The 20,070-nt window shown below is 42.4% G+C and overlaps 1 long non-coding RNA gene across 1 annotated transcript; it reads left to right on the top strand.

Annotated features, from left to right (window-relative positions):
- Window positions 1–10,523: 10,523 nt before the first annotated feature.
- Window positions 10,524–19,431, top strand: LOC133461296 (uncharacterized). Its single transcript, XR_009784180.1, has 3 exons — window positions 10,524–10,659; window positions 13,553–13,679; window positions 18,870–19,431. It is a non-coding gene; the product is annotated as an uncharacterized LOC133461296 (long non-coding RNA).
- The last annotated feature ends 639 nt before the right edge of the window (window positions 19,432–20,070 follow it).

Here is a 20,070-nt window from a genome sequence, read left to right as displayed (position 1 = left end):
ATCTTATGATCGGTACGACATGTGTTTCATCAGCCTTTCTTACTCTCCACCGGCGGCCCAGAGCCGTGCTGCTCCACTGTTCTCACTCAGTTCATCTTCTCTGCGTCCAGGCTTCTGGGTTGTTTTCTCACTATGTTTTTGTTTAATAAATTAAGGTTATTCGGTTTGTTTAATAGAGGCCGTTGTTTATATTCCTTCTTGTGGGTCTCCAGATTTGGGTCCTCCAACTGTGGGTCCTTGGGTCCATTTGGATCTTCCACCAACCTTGTTGTAGATGTACCGGTGTACTTGGAATCTGTGGCTTGATCAAATTTCAGCCAACATAAAGCTGTCAGATAGATGATCTTACATATAACTCTGCATCTGTCAGACACACAAAGGAGCTCCTGACTGACTCAGTGACCTCCTGATGCCCTGGTTTGGTGGCTCTAAAACAAGCCCAAATTATCTCCCCTCCATCGCCACAGTTCATGATCGCTAAGTGCTTGTGCTGGTAGGTATTGGGCATTACGGCCAAATATCTCTACTTTGATCTCATCTGTATCAAAATGCTAGCGTATTGGATATCAGCTAAAAAAAAATCCTTTTGTATTTTTTCTTTTGAAACAATCACCTTCAATTTAATTTGTCATACGCTGTGAAGGATTTTGTTTCATGTCTTTTTTTAATTCTAAGCATCCATGATGCATATAGACAGATGTTTTTGTTAAACTTGACAAATAATATAAAGTTTCTTGGAATGATCTCAATGGGTTCATGATGGATAATAGAAAGAATATAAGGAACAGCGATATAAATAATAACCCTATAGCAAAAGCATTAAGTACTCGGATCAGGCACACATGGCTTCTAAATAGGCCTGTGGAGATATTGAGGATAGAAATTAGGATGGAGAGAATCGGTGGAAAAGTGAGAGGGAGGAGGAAACTATTGGAGAAAGCGAGACATTGAGCCTGGCCATTATAAATCATATCCGCTGTTGGCGCCAGCCACGTATCCTAGCAACCAGACAGACCCTCCGCCTCTCCTCCATCCCCGTTCCATCTCCCACTAACAGCCTTGTCATTCTTATTACCCATACTGCACTGGGCTATATCACAAAAACTCCCGACAGAGTTTTCTCATAGGTTGCAGCTTGATGAGCGACGAGACAGGTTTACTGAGATCCTTTCGTAATATCGGAACAACAAAGAGCTGACCCCAGAGCAGTTTACTGTAACCACATAATAGATAGACTGCAGAGCCCGGCTTGTCTCTCTCTCATATGCACAAACACTGATAGAAGACATAACTTTACTATCCCTCTATAACTGTTTGATGATTTTATTCGTTCACCAGCTAACACAGCAATCCAGGCACAAAATTGAGATGATTTCAAGGAATAAATGTTATAATTAAAACCATCAATTCAGCTCAAAACTTAGTGCACTAATAATAATGTTGGACACTATAATTACTCTACTTGAACAAGTACACTGAAACTCAGGGAAGACTGGGGAGAATATCTCGGTGAAACCCAACGTATCACTGCATGCACACAGATCTAATCAAGCATATGAGTTCACTTCTCTCTGATACCACGTATGATTCAATATCGAGATTTAATGTGGTTGCAACCGCTGCATGATCATACAAGTGAATGAATGGAGGATATTGATCTACAGAGACTTGATCTAGCTCGGGATGTGAACGTCCTCAGGGATGGAGCATAAGGAGGATGGAGAACGAGGCTATGAGAGGGAGAGAAACAAAAGGGAAATGGAGGTCTGAGTGTAAGATGAAAGGATGTCGCATAAGGTTGTAGAAATACCAATTTTTATGTGGTATTTTGGAACAGAGAGGATTTTTCTGAGACTTAAATTTGGTTGAGGATTTATTTATACATTTTTTTTCAGGATTGTATTATCACGAAATTCTTCCGCTAAAAAAATAAGGTCACGAATAGAAGTTTTAAATGAGATTTCTTTGAAGGGGGGCTGGGTTCCCCCCTCGGGGATACGTTGAAGAGCTCATTCATCTGGGAACAGCTCAGAACAGAGTCATTGCTCCTCCACGTTGGATGGGAGCCAGTTGAAGTGACTTGGGCATCTGGTCAGGATGCTTGCCGGACACCTGTTGGTGTTTTGGACATGTCCCATGAGAAGGAGGCCTCGAGACAGACCCTCACACTGAAGAGAAAATATCTCAATTGGTTTGGGAGTGCCTCCCTTTCTCGTCTGTAAATTACAAGGAGTGGCTTGACAGGAGGTGTGGGGATCTGAGCTCAGACGGTTTGTATTAGCAGAAATAAAAGGGATACAGGGTGTTTTGTTGGTCTTAAAAATCAAAGTTTATGACATTGACTACTGTTTGACTGTCATGAAAATTTTATTTGCGTAGGTTTCTAGATTATTTGCATTATAGTTTTAGGTGCAATTGTAAATTATTAGTAAGGTCTTTTATTTTATTTTATTGACAGTCTCACAGGTATTGAATAATGTACTAACCTCAGAAACCACTTGTCAGAGGAATAACTTTCCGCCAAAGAAATAGCACTGGCCCACTCGAGAACTGTTTGTTGTTCACAGTAATAGAAAGCCTTGGTTAGGTAAAAAAAGAAATAAAACTTCGTAAGTGTCTAAAGGTTTAGAGAATAACTTTATATGTTTATTTCAGAAGAAATTTTAAAGGCAGAAGAAAAAGATTTTTCTTAGTCAAAGAGCAGAGAGATGGAGAAAAAAGAAAGAAAGGAGAGAGGAATTTTTTTTCTGGAGTAGGTTTGAGTGAAGTACATCTCAGTTTGTTGTGTTTTATCCGCGGTGGTCACACAGCTCTTAATTTGGAAAATCGGAGAGGAATCTTGATGGAGATCTAGACTAACTGCTTTTCAGAATAAGAGCCTATAAGAGAAATGTATTTTCCATACATTGTTTTGAACCAAACAGTTATTTACTTGCATGCACAGCAGCTCATCATGTTACTTTGCCACTGCAGCAGCTGATAACTTCACCAGACTAATCAACACCTATAAGATAGCAAAAATGAGTTGTTATGAGAGGGACAATAACAACGGCCTGGAAAGGACTCAACACGTACGACATTTGAAGTCTTTGCAGAAGTCAGTTCCAGCAGTTAACTATTTAGAAAGTCTGGGTCTAACTCTGCTTGGCAGCAGGATGTCATGGCAGACTGCTGTACATGCAGCATTACAGAACAACATGGATACTTCGATTTAGGAAAACAGTGACAAAATAAATAATTGTAAAGCCAAAATAGTGATGTGGGGTAAATACTGGAAGTCTAATACGGCATTCTCTTGATCCACTGCAAGAATTACGTTGTTTTAGATGTTGCACATCCTTGTGAGAAGCTGCTAACCAAGCACCCTATCAGAAGTCCTAACAGTTTATGTCTGAACATCTTAAGACAGGCTCCAGCACACTCTGGATCCCACATAGGAAGGAGCAGGTATAGATGGATGGATGGAGGGATGGATGGTTATTGGCAGGCCTGTTGTAACTGTTTAGGTTTTAGTATCAGAGGTCACCCCAAGTGTTAGTGTTAAAATGAACCGTTGGGCACAAATGTATATGGATGAATCTTTAAATGAACTTTTTCTGACTTTCTGTTGTTGTGGATCTGCTGTATTTAGTTTATTTCTTTACCTCAGGATGGTTCAGTTCATCCATCAAGGTGGAAGAATCTTTCTGTTTGTGTTCTTGCATGTGTCTTTCTTGTGTCTGATGATGCAAACCCCACCTGGTGCGACTTGATGGAGGGATTCAGCATGAACAAAGGAAGTCTAATGGATCCAGAGAAGGTTATATACAAGTGCAAGATGGAGCACTGAGATGTTTTGCATTATAGGTTACTGCACAGGTCCCTTAGCCTTTTTTTCAACGATCAGAAGGGATATAAATTCATTATTTCTATTTTTTTCTTTGAGTAGTGCTTATACGCCTAATGTATTCTGCACAGTGAGAGTTTTTATGCCTCAGCTTTGGTCAGATACATTATAGCTCTGTGATTTGTTTGTCATATAAAATCTTTAGGATTTACTGTCTGCAATGCGATTTGCAAGTGATCAAATTGTGTTTGTATCCAACCTGGATGAGTCACTCTATTAGAGATGTAGGTGTGAATAAAACTGGAGCTTGATGTTCAAACCTCCACTGGTGTGTCCCCTCCAGGTTTGCCTGAACTAAAGTCCCACCCCTACGTTCCAGCAAAGCATTTATTTTGGTATCTGTCCCCTGACTTGTTCTCAGTGCTGTCCTCCATGCACTCTTTTAGCAGCTATATCGATTTTCTACAGTTGCTTTAGGACTTCTTAATTTATCTGCATTATATATGTGTTTGATTTATTTATTTGTTTTTTTCCAAAGAAAGAGGTCCTCGTGCCTTGTCATTCTGCACCAGTAAGCGATACAGAGAGACATTCAAACTAGGGCGTCCAAATTTTCTTTTCCTCCGTCTGTAATGTGTCTTCCAGTAAAGAGAGGATAATTTTAGAGCGATTAAGACTCCATAGATTATCGAAGGGAGGGAGAATTCACAGACACATACTATAAGAAGGTCCCTCATTCCCTGTTGCACCTGCTGACCCCACAGGATCCACTGAGACGGGCTACTGCTGAATGTGCGGCTTCGCACGCACTCAGACACACACATACTGGAATGTGCACGCACTTTGACTAATAGGGCTAATGCTTCCTGAAGAGGGCCCAGCACTGCATTAGCCACGGATGTGGGATTGATTTAGAAACTGAAAGCCTTCTAGTACGTGTGTGTGTGTGTGTGTGTGTGTGTGTGTGTGTGTGTGTGTGTGTGTGTGTGTGTGTGTGTGTGTGTGTGTGTGTGTGTGTGTGTGTGTGTGTGTGTGTGTTTGTGAGAGGGAGAGAGGGAGAATAAGTTCTGCACTCATCAGCGTGTATTTTTTTGTCCAGTTTGACTTCTTTGGCATTAACTGTTTACTGACAAATGATGCAGGCACCCACCGAGATGCACAAGAATTCAGCTTTAACCAGTTGGAAGATCAATATTTCAAAATGTGTGTGTTTTTTTATGGTATTTATCTAAATAATTACATTTTTACTCTTCTCAGAGTGTAGGAGCTTTTGTGTGTCAGCTGACACTGCCCCCCCCCACTCCTAGTAATTTTAGTTAGTAGTTAGCAGAAGGGCTAATAATACAGTTTGACCTATCACACCAATTACATAGCTGTGATGCTTAAAAAATAAATGGTTCATCTAATGTTGGATTAATCTTGACATCACTGTTAAGAAATTAAATTGAAAATATAATGCACTGGTGTATTTCATTCCAGGTGAGTCAGTTGAGAGTTACTTCGCTACGCTTAAGTACCCTGACTAAACGCCTGTATGCGATTGACTGTTTTGCAGCAATGCGGTAACATTAGTGACTTATAACAGCTCTGACATGGTATTTATCTGCAAGGATCTGCGATAAATAGTTATGAAGATGGCCTCTCATTTATTTGAGCCGCCGATGCTTCATATTAAGTTTTTGGTGCATCTTATTTGATGTTAATTTCTGTTTTCTTAGATTATGATCTTCCATCTCAATAAGAAAGAGCAATGCCCAAAATTATGGTGGGAGTTGCAGTGTATTTGTAGGACAGGGTTTGTTTAATTCAGAGTCAGAGTCCGAGATTATCTTCATCCACTGAGTCTCGTTTTCTCTTAGCCACTCTTAGCTCTGGTCGTTTTCACAAACTTTAATTTGTCCACTTCAGGCGCATATGTTCTGTCCTCCTTAATTTCCAGCCAACTGGCCTTGAGTTACCCTGGCTCTCATTAGTCATCGCTGAACAGAGCCACCTTTGAAGAAGCATAACTAGACACATGGAAGAACAACAAGAGCAAATATGTGCAGGTAGGGAAGTGAACTGGAGATTGTGTCAGTCAGCAGTACGCTTAGTAAGCTCTGATTTATACAATTTCTGTTTTTCCCATTGATCTTTTCTAGACCTTAACCCACACAACTGTTATAATTATAGTTTTTTAATCTATCTATCAATATTTATAGTTGTAAAATGTGACATCTGTTTACAAAATCGCAAGATAATATTCATAATTATGTCTTTATCAGTTTAGGATAATGGTAAATGTAGGTATCAGCCAGTCACAACAGCTCCAACCAATATCACAGTTTTTAACACAGAACTGGTATTGTTTTCCTTATTTTCCTTTTTTGTTTTTCGCTCTTTGTTTGACAAGACATGTCAAACAGTCTGGTCACACTCTGGAACTAAATAGTCAAGTGTGTGATTTTTCTTATATTTTTTATAATACTTTTCATCCCGCACTTCTTTACTAGATTTTTATTGCTATTATACTTTATTATACTTTGTACTGCTGTAGTGACAATGTGAATTTCACCATTGCTGGACAACAAAGGAATCTCTTTTCTCGAATTTATAAGATGTTCATTACATTTTTCGCCCAACAAAAGGTGCAGGTTCTTCTGTTCTTTAGTTCTTCAGTTACTTCTTGTAACTTAAGCATCTAGATGGTACTAGTTCAAGGTCTTTTTATTCAAGTGATAAAGATTGCATTACATCCCAGAGAATTTGCATTAACATAGGAAATAAAGTATCACCCACCTCCTTTTGCTCCAGGAGAGCCATCTCTACAACCGAGTTATTGTACCTTTCAATCATCTAACAGAATAATTACTGTACTTATTCAATATTAAATTAAATACACATACAGATATAGTAAAATAAAGAGAATAAAGTTGAAAGATAAAACAAACAAGAAAAAAAAATATAAATAAATATACATAAAATAAAATAAATATTACCATAAGTAGGTAAGCTGTACAGTACAAGATTCAGTGTTACAAGGCTGCAACAACAGTGGTGCCCATTTTTTCCTTATAGACTATGAAATGCCAAATATTGTAACATTTCTGAGCACACCCTCTTGTATAACGAATTTTCTCCAGTGTCAAGTGATGCACAATATCATACCTATCATAAGGTTGGTGGGAATGTTCCTTCCACTTCATCAAAACAAGTCATCTAGCTAACATCTAGATGGTCCTACGTCATTTGCACCAGTTCTTTAAAGCAACTTCAAAAATACATCACATGTCAATCTTTAACATAGACACTGCATAGCCCAATGTTTGCAGTATAAAGAAAGCACTGATGGTCCTAGTCAGATTAGTGGAACCCTTGCGTTGTAAATACAGAGTTAAACATATTTTTAATGAATACATGTCAGGCAGGAACCCAGACTGAACTTTAAAACTAGACATAATATGTCGAAGCCTCACCGTTTCTACGAGAGCCACATTAGTTATCCTCTAATTTTGTAACACTTTTTTTGCTTGAACAACTAATTTCGGTTAATGACTTGATTTTTCCTGATCACATAAACACGTGACATCAGTGGATGCTATAATAATGAGGTTTGCTACGTTCTGTCCTCATAGGTCTTCATGTTAATTATATTTTTCTCTTTTGATGAAGCGTTGTGGCAAACTTTTCCTGACAGTGTGCGCTCAGTATCTGCAATATAAGTGTCAGGTGTACAATATGGAAATGCACTGCAGTGCCATAGACATTGGTTCATTAGGTAAGGTACAGAGTTGGTTATGGAGAGGATGTGCGTGTGAAAGGTTCTGTAGCAGAGTTCCTTATTGCTTACTGTGTAAAAATGAAAACGTCAAAGGGATGTTTTATCTAGGACAGATCTAGACATCTGCTGAACTTTACCACCTTAAATACGTTATTCTAAGCTTAAATACATTACTTAAATACATTTAGACACATAATGGACTTATCGAATGTAGAAAGTAGGCTACTTTGAAATTTGCTGCTCATGTATTCGTCTGTCTTTTCTTTTCAAGACAAGTTGCACAGATGTGTGCAGTGAAGGATGACTTCACACAGCACTCATCCACTTGATGATTTTTTTTTCTCCTAATGCACGTGCGGTTATGGCACTTTTCAGATGCAGTAAATATATCACGTGCGTATATTTGTCCAAAGCACTGCAGGATGTACAGGGTAAAGCTCTATATGTGTTTTGAAAAGGTGTGTTTTACCTCGATCCAGACCTTCAGATGCGCCTGCCCATTTAGTTCAAACTGGTGAAGTCAGTCTTGGATGAGTCTGTCTGATTTCAGGGAAAGATATGATATCATATTGTATATATCGTAATGTTATATCATATGTTCTGTAGCACTTCCTTCTCTGATGCTCGCTGGGAAACACGGCAAAGCGAGCGATAACCTTATTGGAAAGCTGCGTGGAGCTTATTGGAGAAATAAGGCCACGGTGCGGCGAGGTGGTATCAGTAGAGAAGCAGGTGGCTGGCAGTAGATGCTGGTAGAAAATGAGGAGAACGAAGGCTGAACAGGAACGAGTTAAAGCGTGCTGAGAGCAGAGGAGATGGTGAGGTGGCCTGGGGGGAGGAGAAAAAGAAAGAGCAAAGAAAGAGAGAAGCAGACGTGGAGGAGGTGGGGAATTGATGAAGCAGAAAGCTGGGTTGTTCCTGCTGTGAATCTATGTGTCTTTGCTGTGTGTGTGTGTGTGTGTGTGTGTGTGTGTGTGTGTGTGCGTGTGTGCGTGTGTGTGCGTCAGTATGAATGGCAGGCTTTGGCAGTAAATGAAACTGTTTATCAGATCAATATGGCCATCATCTCCCAGATGACTGTGGCCTCTACTGAATAGCAACCATAAATCACAACCAAATACTGAGGACATCGATCTATACTGTGTGTGCATGCACAGACATATGCAGCGCATGGGGATAAACGCAATTCAGTGTCACTTGTTTGTGTGCTCGTGTGAAATAGTCGTCTTTGTTGCGATCCTCACGAGCTGAGAGTTGAGATGAAGCAGTCACAAAATGGAGACGCGAGAAACGCAGACCACACCTTCTCCTAAGGCCGGCACCAAACACAACTTCACGGGGAATACATCAAGGACACGGAGAAAACATATACTGATACACATTGTGCATTTCAAGTGCGACACATGCTCCCGCTCGTCTCCATAGGGTTAACAACGGTGCTCTTGTTCTGCATCCGACGGCCCCAGCGCTCTCACACTGAATAATGTAGCCTCCCGATATCAGTGACAAGAGTCTCAAAACCAAAATAGCATCTTGAGCTCCGATAAATATAGAAGGTAATTAAATCGGCAGCAGCAGAGAGAGACGGAGAAAAGCCAGGAAAGAGGGAAGGTCTGTTTTTATGTGTGTAGATAAAAGTCTCCCTTGCAGATAACTACCACGGATCGATCAGACGGGAACAAAAACCAAACCAGTCGAGCGGCCTTCTCCTCGCTATCCATACGTTGACATAGTTACCAGCTGATGCTCTTCCTTTTGCACCAGCTGTCCTGGCTGCTCCACTGGATGTGGATCCTGATCTCTGTGCATTTTGCCGGCCTGCTGTAAGCTCAGTGAGTCAGCAGTATTTCACCGGGTAGCTCTCAGGAGACTCAGCTGTATGTGAGTGCTCTCTGCCATGTGCCTCTCGCCACACGCTCCGTGTTGCCTTTCTGTCCAATTTGTCCTTTTCTTCTACCTGTTCTAGCCCGTTTATTAAATGTTTGCTCTCGGTAGAGGAATGCAGCTGTCAGAGGACCGGTCCTGAACGAGACAGCGTCGGCAGGGGAGTCAGGGGCAGGGTGAAAGGTTATGAAGAGGATGTGGGGGTTTGGATCAGTTTGTCAGAAAAGACTGCTCCCTAACTTGACATGATCCCCTCTGGGAAAGCGTGTGTGTGTGAGTGTGTGTGAGTGTGTGTTGTCAGTGACATGTTGTGACAGAAACTGACTGACAAGCCCTTTTGCAGCTCAACACCATCCGCCACAGAGAGACTAATGATGACAGCTCTCAGGCCATACACACTGCCTTCTTTTTCTCCCCCTCCATCACTCACACGGACACACACACATACTTGCTCACTATATCTTCCTATCCCTCGCCCTCTTTGTCTCGTGTCTCTCCCTCAACTACCTCTTCCTCTATCACACGCCCACACAGACAATGGGATCCTGTATATTGTCTCCCTAATGCAAAGGCACACACACACAAAAACACACACATGCACGCACAAACACACACACACAAGCACTCTTATAGTCATGCTTGCAGTCATCCTGGTCTGCATCACAAGTATTTCTCAAATACACACATTTTTTTCTCTTGCATTGTCTGTCTTAAGCACACTTTTTTCTACACACACAAACACACACACACATACACTCACACTCACACACACACACACACACACACACAAACGATGCACTACTCTCTCTGTCTTGGAATTTTACATTTTGATGAAGGAGGAAGCGCAGCGTCCAATCAGTGCAGCAGGAGTAGGGAGAGACCATCGCGGCTCAGACAGCGGGGGGGGTGGGAGTCAGCTCAATGGACGGCCATGAAGACCCACCCTATCATCCGGGCCCCCCCAGGAACCCCTCGTCTAAGAGCGGCCGGTGGTGCGATCTGCCAGGCTCGATAAGAACCCCTCCTCTCTTTCGACCCCCCTTCTGTCAGAGCTAGGGTGTAGCTACTGATCCTATACTACAGCAGAGAGAGTGAGAGTGGAGGGGAGGAGGGACATCAGGTGTCACATCTCCACAAACCCTGATGAAGCTGCATTACCACGACAACCAGCCTCCCGGGGTACCACCAGGTGAGTCTGAGGACAAGCACACATATTCACACGCTTCCACACACATCCCATCTTTGAGCACAATGAAAAGGTTGCACTCTGCCTTATACGCAGGAGGGCAAGTCAAAGTGCCAGATCTCCCTGCACAAGTGTGTAGCTGCTGATGTGCTGCACAATGATGGGATTGTCACTTTTGGATTCCATGAACATCGGACTAATAATGTAGCAATGTAGTCTGTGAGCATGTGCATATATCCTGACATTGCTTGTGTGCATGAGTGTGTGTGTGTGTGTGTGTGTGTGTGTGTGTGTGTGCTTTGCAGCCGTGCTAGATTGTACAGTATATCTGTGTGTACGTACGCCGTCCCTCCCTGCGTGGTGGTGGTGGGAGACAAAAGGTCTCCTCCGTCTGGCAATGTAACACCACTAGCACCACAAGTGTGTGAAAGTTCTCCCTTTCAGCAGTCACATCAAATCTTAAAAGAAAAAAAAAAAGGATATCAAATATGATCCCCCCTCACCCCCCAACATCTCTGGAGCACCCTCGTCGAACACTCCTTACACCCACGACGACGGGAGCACACGGTCACAGCAGATGATCGCCCAGTCCGTGGGGGGTTGGGTTGGGGATGGCGGGTGTGTTCTGAGGACACGGCATCGGAGGGGGTGGGGGGGGTGGGAATGTGGTTGGCGGTCATGACACTACTGTAGTATATTATAGACGGACAGCATAGAATGAGGCTGCTGCACAATCTTCCAGGGCAGGGTCATCAGCCATGCACATGACTGCCTGTGTGGATGCCTGCGCGTGCGTGCGTGTGTGTGTGTGTGTGTGTGTGTGTGTGTGTGTGTGTGTGTGTGTGTGTGTGTGTGTGTGTGTGTGTGTGTGTGTGTGTGTATGTGTGTGTGTGTGTGTGTGTGCGTGCAAGTAAAAAAGGACGACAGCCCGAGCATAATGTGCTGAACTGATGGACATAACTGTCCGACGAAGCCAGACAAAGGGGCGCTGGATCATATGTGTAAGCTCGCGCCATATTCCAAGTGTGAGGGAGTGAGTGGGTGAGGGGAGCAGGGGGAGGGTTCGCTACGTTGAATGGTATACGCAGGGTGCCGCCACGTACATCCATGCACAGAAATTCCAGTCACCGCGTTTGAGCGCGTCCTGTAAGGTGTCATCCGTCTCTAGAGGATCGTGTGCGCATTGCGCCGCTGTGCTCTCGTCTCATCATCAGCCCCTGACAGCCTCATTCAACCTGACCCATTTCACAGCCGGTCAGTATCCCACCCTAACTCTCTAACATCTTGCAGCCGCAGCCCAGTCTCAGTCAGTCTCCATCTCGGAAGGATGTGGACCGGTTCAACCCCATCCATATGACACTAAACAATCAATCCCCTCTTTGTGCAGCTACTGTAATAGTCGTGCTCTTATCCTTAGGTGCCCTTTGTTGAAGCCTGCCCATGTGATTGCAGATCATTGTATAAGGAATGCTTTCTATTTGCTTTGTTAGATTAGTATCTATCAAGTAATAATAGCTTTTTAAATACATCATTAAAGTGTCATTCTGGTAAATTAAGATAGAACATGTTTTGCATTCAGAAAAACTTGCTTTCATTGGAAAAAAAAATGATGTTACGTAAGAAACGTCTTTGTGTCCTTTTACGTGTGTTTTTGGCGTTTACTGGTTATTAGTGGGGGTGGAAGAGGGGAATGAGGCTGGAAAGGATTCACATGGGTGGAGAACGGCGCTCAGACTCGTGACATGTTGGTGCACAGGTCACACACCACGACGACACTCAGCAGCACTCAGCGTGTGAAAAACCCCCGGTATCTGGATGAACCAGTTCCCCAATCTTAAAGGAATCATTATTAAAGATTACTAAACGACAGACGTGCACTGGTGTCCACGTTGATTATCCTACAGACTGCAGGAGTAATCTACACCCTAGTCTATAGGGCCCACTGCATAATGTGCTGTCACAAGCGATGGCGGCAAGAACAAGCTGTACATTTCTCTCCTTTAATTCTCTTGCTCCCTCCTTCTGTCTACTTTTCCAAAGGCTTCAATTTCTCACGCTTTCCATTTCCTCCCTCTTTTCTCCGAGCTCGCATGTGCACACTCATCCCCTCCTCCATATGTGAGCCCTGACGAGCCGTAGGGCGTGCCCCTCTATCACCGCCTCATACGTGACAAGGGGCTCTGCGCCGTCCATACGTGCACACGGAGTCCACGCACGGAGGTGCAGCAACTTCCTGTCATGTATGTCCCGGTTTAGACCGCCGGACCTCTGCAAAAAAGAGATGGAAAAGGCATGGAAAGGCTCGCCTTTAGAAACGCTTCTTTGTCACGTATACGGCGACCGTACGGCTGAGCCGCGGCGGCGTAAAGCAACAATCACCCTAATTGAACATTCCAGAGCAATCCTGCAAAATGGCTGCCGAGCCGGCATGCTGTCTGTGATGGCCGACAAGAGTGTGTAAGTCTGAGGCGTGTGCATGTATAGCTGCGCAGGCCTGTATACATCATCAGCCTGTTTGTGGGGCTGTTTGTACAAGTGTGTGTGTGTTTCTGCGTGCTTGTGTTAAATATGGGAGTAATTCTGCATTAGCTTTTGTAGTGACTGCTTTGTGTCAGGGGAAGTCTCCACTCACTGGAAATCTCTACTAATCCATAATTACCCACCTCAGCATCGCTACACTGTAGGAGTCATTATGTTGAACTTCCTTACTGTAACTCTTGGTGATTATACTTCTCTTATCTTATGAAACAAGTGTTAATTTTGAAAGGAAACCTCGGCTCTCTGCCTTAGATCGTATCTCAGCTTCACCACCTGCACAGCAGCAGCGTTTTCACAGACCGGCATAAAGGTGCTGAATGTGTTCTGCCAAACAGCTGACCTTGTTGTTTCTTTACAGCTCCCTGCTCCACCGGCCCCGCACCCAACCGCCTGCCCCGGCCAGCTTCCCTGCAATCCACCAATCCATCCCCGCGACCGGCCCGGCCAGCCCTCCCCAGAACTGGCAACCTGCAGGAGTCATCAGGGTTAGTGCTCCGTTGGCACGCTGCTGTGCCAGAACCATCTGCAAGCAGCTGGCAAGAACTTGTAAATTTATAGATCTGCACTTGAAAAGACAGAGGAAAAAAAAAAAGGTCCAGACAATCAAATGACATAGCAAAAGTGATACAGGCACACGAACAAGGGTTATCCATAAAACACAGGCTGATCTATCACAGCAAGTCCAGGCTTCTCTGGAATCTTAGACAAGCTACTGATTAACAGACATTTCAATTTTTTTTTGATTAACACTCGCATCTCTTTTTTCTTCTTCACAAAGAACAGAGTCCCTCCCTGTAGACGAAATGTATTTTCCCACAGCAGTTTTCTTAAGTCAGTAGCTCAGTGTGACTCACTTAAGAAAGCAGCTTTAGAGATGGTCTACCTCCTTACATATGCACAGTTTCATACCAAGATAAGCAACGTCCTGTCATTAACAGGCCCCCATGTTCCTACCTCTCTCATTAGCCTACACACATTTCTACAGAGCCCAGATTAGGAGCGGCGCTGGATTAAGTCAAAGCTGTGCCGTTCGGCTAATAATTCAGATACTGCTGCTGCTTGCGTTTTTCTGCACTTCATCAGGGAGACGCTGCAAAAAGACAAAGCTGAACTAAATGACTAGCGGCGCTCCGGCCTTATCGCAACTGCGTGGGCGTGCAGCTGGTGTGCTCGTGCGCGTGCGCCGGCCACGAGTGGAAGCCTGGGCCTACATATACAAATCTGTAGCTGCTTCTAATGTGTCTGTCAAGCGCCACGGCGGACACGTCGTTCAGGACATACGTCCGTGAGGGGGGATGATGACGGGGAAACGCAGCGCCGCTGCGCGTCCACAAGCAACGGAGGCGGTAAAAGGGCGTGTCTGTGAATGCGCATTAAAAGTGTGTGCGTGTGTGTGTGTGTGTCTTACAGTAAGGCAGTTTTTATGTAACTTCGGTACCGCTGTTATTGACCATTTAATAGTCAGTTAATAATGAAATGTTTTTTTTTTCCATTCAAGGAGAGAAGGGAAAACAGAAATAAGATTTATGAAAATGCCCTGTATATAGCTTTAAAATAACCAATTTTATTTGAACCTGTACTTTCTTAGTGAGGTAATTATGTGCATTTGTGCATCAATAATTTTCATACTTTTAGTGTCGTAATCAAAAATCCATTTAGAGGACCTAAAAGTGTGTCTAATATTCATTTCTATGCCAATTAAAGTTAAAAAATTAGATAGCAAAAGACGTAAAGTGAGAAATGTCAGGGTGAAGATACAGTCTATCCATCCCTCCATCCATTATCTATGTCCACTTATTCCTGCTCAGGGTCACAGGGATCTGCTGGAGTTTATGCTAAAGGTATAATCTTGTCTTCTTAAGCCATTTAATTGGAATAAAGAGTAAAAAGTGAAATGAGAACATTTTGTGCGTGTGTGTGTGTGTGTGTGTGTGTGTGTGTGTGTGTGTGTGTGTGTGTGTGTGTGTGTGTGTGTGTGTGTGTGTGTGTGTGTGTGTGTGTGTGTGTGTGTGTGTGTGTGTACATGTGTACCTGTATTTGGCAGAAGGCCTTTTAAAGCCAACTAAAAAGGAAATGGGTGCCTGGCAAATGCTCAGCCAGCATCTTTACTGCTGCCGCTCTCAGACCTGACCACCGCACGTCCTTAATAATGGAGAGTCATTTCTAACCATGCACTCTAACACTCCACAGCCCTCCAGTATGTTACTACAGATGACTTTAAAACCCCAAAGAAAGTACCGTCATTGAGGTGATTGTGCATTTGTATTAACGCTGTCATTTATTATCTCATTTAGAGATAGACAAAGGGTGAAAAAGCAAAGCGCTACACAAAAAAGAGAAGGGTGAAAGAGGGGTAGAAATGACCCCCCCGCCCAGCCAGTGTATGATGATGTTAGTGTAGGTTTAAAAGGAAGGGGCAGGATGTTCTCCTATCGCAAAGCTTTTTGCCTCCCTGGCTTCCATCCCGGGTGCAGACAACGGACGTCGTCATTTTCCAACTCAATTTAGAGGCGCATTAAGGGATGCTGAGACGCGCCCAACGCACTCAAATGCAATCAGCTGGCCTGTGTGTTTTTAGGAGGAAGTTGAGGGTGCCACCCTTATCGACTTCTTTCTTCCTTCTGACCTCTCCTCTGTAGAACCATCCAGCACAACCAGCGGACTGCCGTTTGGAAGCTGAAACTAATATTCATAAAATCTAAAAAGGTTGCTTGCATTCTCTGATTGCATGTAAATTGAAACGTTATTTCCATGTGCGTCCATTCACATTGATATCTCTACTCTACTGAGCCCGTTCAGTAAACATGTTTAAATTAAAGCCTTGTTTCACATCAATATTGCAATATTTTCAACCCTCCAAGTATTTTTCTGTTAATTTGTATTTTAAAGATACATTTGCAGATTATTTTTCTGTCAAAGGCAGCAGTTTAAATTAAATCAAATAGAGGGCATATTTTTGCAGCAAATAAAATGAATAATGCAAGATAAGTTTAATACATATGTGCTTGGAATTGAATAGGATTTATTGTTTACTGATTGATTATTTGCATTATGTTCCCATTCAGTGATTTTCTTTACCAAGGGTGACGTTTTATTCAGAATTTTAACGGTCAAAGCAATACTAAAGTCAGACCATGCAACATTAAAATGCACTTTACATTTAGCCTCGTGAAATTTTCTGATACCATAAAATTCCTCCTATCCCCTATTCTCTGTATAATAGATTTCACACCTTTGAGCTTCCGTGTAGTTTCCGAAGTGCACTTGAGGGAGAGATCCAGGACAGAGTCAGCTTGAGAGGCACATCCACATAATTCCTCTAACAGCTCTTTACAGGTCTGTCTGTGCATGCCCTGTTTGACCCTCAACTAAACTTATGACTAATTGAGAGCTGGAGTAAAAACTGTAGAGGGAAGCTGGACACCAGACAAAGGATGGGGGTTGGGAATTTCAGGAATGAGAGGTGGAGATGGGAAAGAGGTGTTTAAAATGAATACAGAGCGATTTGAAAAAGAAAAATGTATCTGTGAAAGGGTGCCATCTACTGATTCTCTTTTCTATACGGTGCTTGTATGTCCTAAAAGACAAAAATCACACACCATTCATCCTCTTTTTCACCCTTCATTTATTCCACAATCACTATTTGCAAAACCAGCTGTTCACTCTTCTGTTTCACTTTTGATCACCGTCATTTCCTACAATATTCCTTCTCCTCCTCCTTCTTTTTTTTTCCTCCCTATATCCTTAAAAAAAACCCCTCTCTTTTATTATAACCACTTTTCTGCATTTACCAAGAAAAGGGCCGGTGTGTCTATCTTACACAGACGCATTGCTGAAATATTCAACATTTCTCGCAGTGTGTACGCGTAGACGCTCATACGTGCCGGATCCATATTTCCCATTAATGCTGAATCTCTTTGGCAAACCTCTTTTACTTAGCAACGGCATAGATCTATAGCTCTCAGGTGGAGAGGGTCTCTCTGAGCATGTGGACGTTATCTTGAAATGTGAGGCTGGCTGCCATAGCAACCATATGATGAAGCAGGCAGGGCTATTTAAAGGAATTCAGCTGCTGTTCCTCTTCCCTCGACTCACAACGGTCCAGCCAAAGACAAAGAGATAGCAGTGAACGCAAGACGAATATGAATGTTTTTCTTTTCAATGTAATGTCTTAAGGCTAGGAAACAATTGTTTTGTAAATTCTTTGCACATTTATTAATATCAATTTATTGCTTTTAACTCCACTTTAATACTGAAATTCCTGCCTCTGAAATTCATGTTCGTTTTTTTTTTCTTTCTCCCCTGTTGCCACTTAAATAAATCAGATGTAAATGCAGCATTCCTTTTGAACAACATGGTTAAACATACTAATACACTGCTTACATTTGAAATTCATTTACATGAAATAAACATGCATTCACATATACAAAGGCAATTAATGCCTGCGCAATCCTAAAGCTCACCGCACAAAAGGGGAATTTGGAACATTGATTTGCATACGCTTGAACTATGCAGGAAAGGTTAGTGTAGTATGCAATATGCAATAATTCAAAACGCAGTTTTTCTTAAAAGAAGTATTACTCAGTCGACAGCTGCACTCGAGGAGACGAGTGTGAGATGTTGAGCAAAGTATCGTGCACCTCCACTGTATGCCAAACACAAAGAAACAGTGTGCAAACAAAGGAGAGCACCTTATTTTTGAACACGTTCTTCATGCATAGGTTTTTCCATCATTATAGTCATTGACAGGGTTTCAAATGAAGGAAAATTGGCATGAATTTTCTCTCAGAACACATCTGTTTTTCCTGTTTTTACTCTGAAAATCTTTTAATTCACCTCATGACCACATAAGTCAGGGTGATAATTTTATCAATCAATTTTTCAAGTAAAAACTCCAAATATTATTTCAAAATGTCCTGTTTATTCTTTTGATTTCTTTCTTTTCATTGACTTGACAGCTACAGATATATTGGGGAAATAATCATAGTAGACTTTTGCGTATTGATCGGTTCTCTGACAATAATTAATTCTATCTTGAATTGTAAATTAACAGCAGCTACACGCTTGAAGTGAAAGCACTGGTCTGGGCCGGCTTCGTTGATGGGTGATTCTCCATCTCCTGTAAATGTCTTTTATTATGCAGATATTCGACATTTCAATATGAAGTTCATATTAATTGGTGAAGCTGCTGGTGTACTTTTATCACTCATTCGAGCCCAGTGTGCCGTTCCAGTGCCTGTGAGAGCAGTCAGGAAGATTTAAAGAGCTTCACAGAAGCAAAATTCTGAGTGACCTCTCTCGTTCCGCTCCCTCCGCTCTTCACTGCTCTTTATCTCGTTATAATCCCAACTCATTTCATATGCTAAGTAAAAGCTTATATCCCTCTTCACTGTACGTACACATACGCTCTTCATTGCCCTGGTGTGATTATGAAATTTGCATAGAAGCAGTTTCTTTTAGGTTTTTTTTTTATTTTGGATCTGTGTGGAGCAGAGGCACCAGAGCTTAACCAGGGGGTTGTGGGTAGTCTAATGCCTGGCAGGTGTGGAGAGGTGGGGCAGATTCTCCCAGAACGTCTCACGTGTAGATCGTCTTCGGCAGGAGCTCGATCTCTCTCTCTGTGCACACCTCAAACAGTGTCCTCAAATTCTGCTTTGCATGTTCTCTTTCCACAGCTGCCACAGATGTTGGAAAGATGCAAAAGAGAGGAGCCGGCAGAGGTGACGCGACACCCCCCGGAGAGGGCAACTTCTCTGATTTCCACTGGAAAAAAGCTCTTCCCCATCAGAGCGCCATCTGCTGACTCAGTGGGGTGGAACAGCTGGTGTTGTGAATCAGGCCGCCACAGTGCAGGGACCGGCTACTTCCCAACACCAGGGTCTCACCATCACTCCTCTCGCCTCGCCGCCATCATGGAGCCCAGCTCATTTGTGTAGAAAAAATCTTTCTGATGTGTGTCTCTGAAAAGCACGGATAGCAGGAAAAGTAGAGCAAAAATCGTTGTTATATATTTCAGCAAATGTGAGAAAGAAAATGGTTAAACTATGAAAATTGTATTTTTGGTCAAATGATAAATAAATATTGTGAATTTCAAATATTGAATTTGCAGTATAATTTTGCATTAAATACAAAATAATCACTTGTTATTTAAATAAAATGTATGTGTACTAGACTGTCTTTCATATTGGGGTCTTCCTTATTTCCAAAAAAAACACCATGAATGAGCACAGTACCAGAACACATGTCATTAATTTAATTATAATAATGTGAATTTGCAATAAAGAAAAAAACAAATGAGAAACTGTATTTTACAGATGCATTCACCACCATGTTGAGCACATAGTCCGTGCCGTACACTGCTCTCAGTACGCTCCAGTTTCAGCACAGGCTTTCCGAGGCACGTCCACACTAAACGGCTTGTTCCCGACAGACTTGAAGGTTAAATTCTGAGAAACATCAGACAATAATTCTTCAAAATCATTGCATCATTTACTTTATAAGTCTCGTGCCTGCAGACTTGCCTTTTCTCAAAAGCTTTTTTCGTGTAGAAGGTAAGAATCTGTTAAAACTGAATTACCTTCACAGACGTCGCAACTGGCACCTTTTCAGAGTAAGTTATGAGCTTTGTCTGACGTGTGAATTAATACGCTCAGTGAGCTGATTCAGACTTTGAAAGAAAACTAACATAGGTTTTTTATTTGTTTTGGGGTTGTTGTTCTTTTGCACTTTTAATAAAAATCACCTTTGAGGCTGAATGTTTTTTTTTTAAACGCACTTGTGTATAGAGTAGATTATAAAACAAGATGCAGCTTCCCCTAATAAGAGTCAAAGGCACTCAAGTAGAAAGAGACACAGAACAATCACAAAGCTTGAAAG

This window comes from Cololabis saira, chromosome 15, assembly GCF_033807715.1.
Source record: "Cololabis saira isolate AMF1-May2022 chromosome 15, fColSai1.1, whole genome shotgun sequence".
NCBI classification, from domain to species: domain Eukaryota; kingdom Metazoa; phylum Chordata; class Actinopteri; order Beloniformes; family Belonidae; genus Cololabis; species Cololabis saira.
Note: the sequence above shows the minus strand (reverse complement) of the source record. Positions and strands in the feature narration are given on the sequence as shown.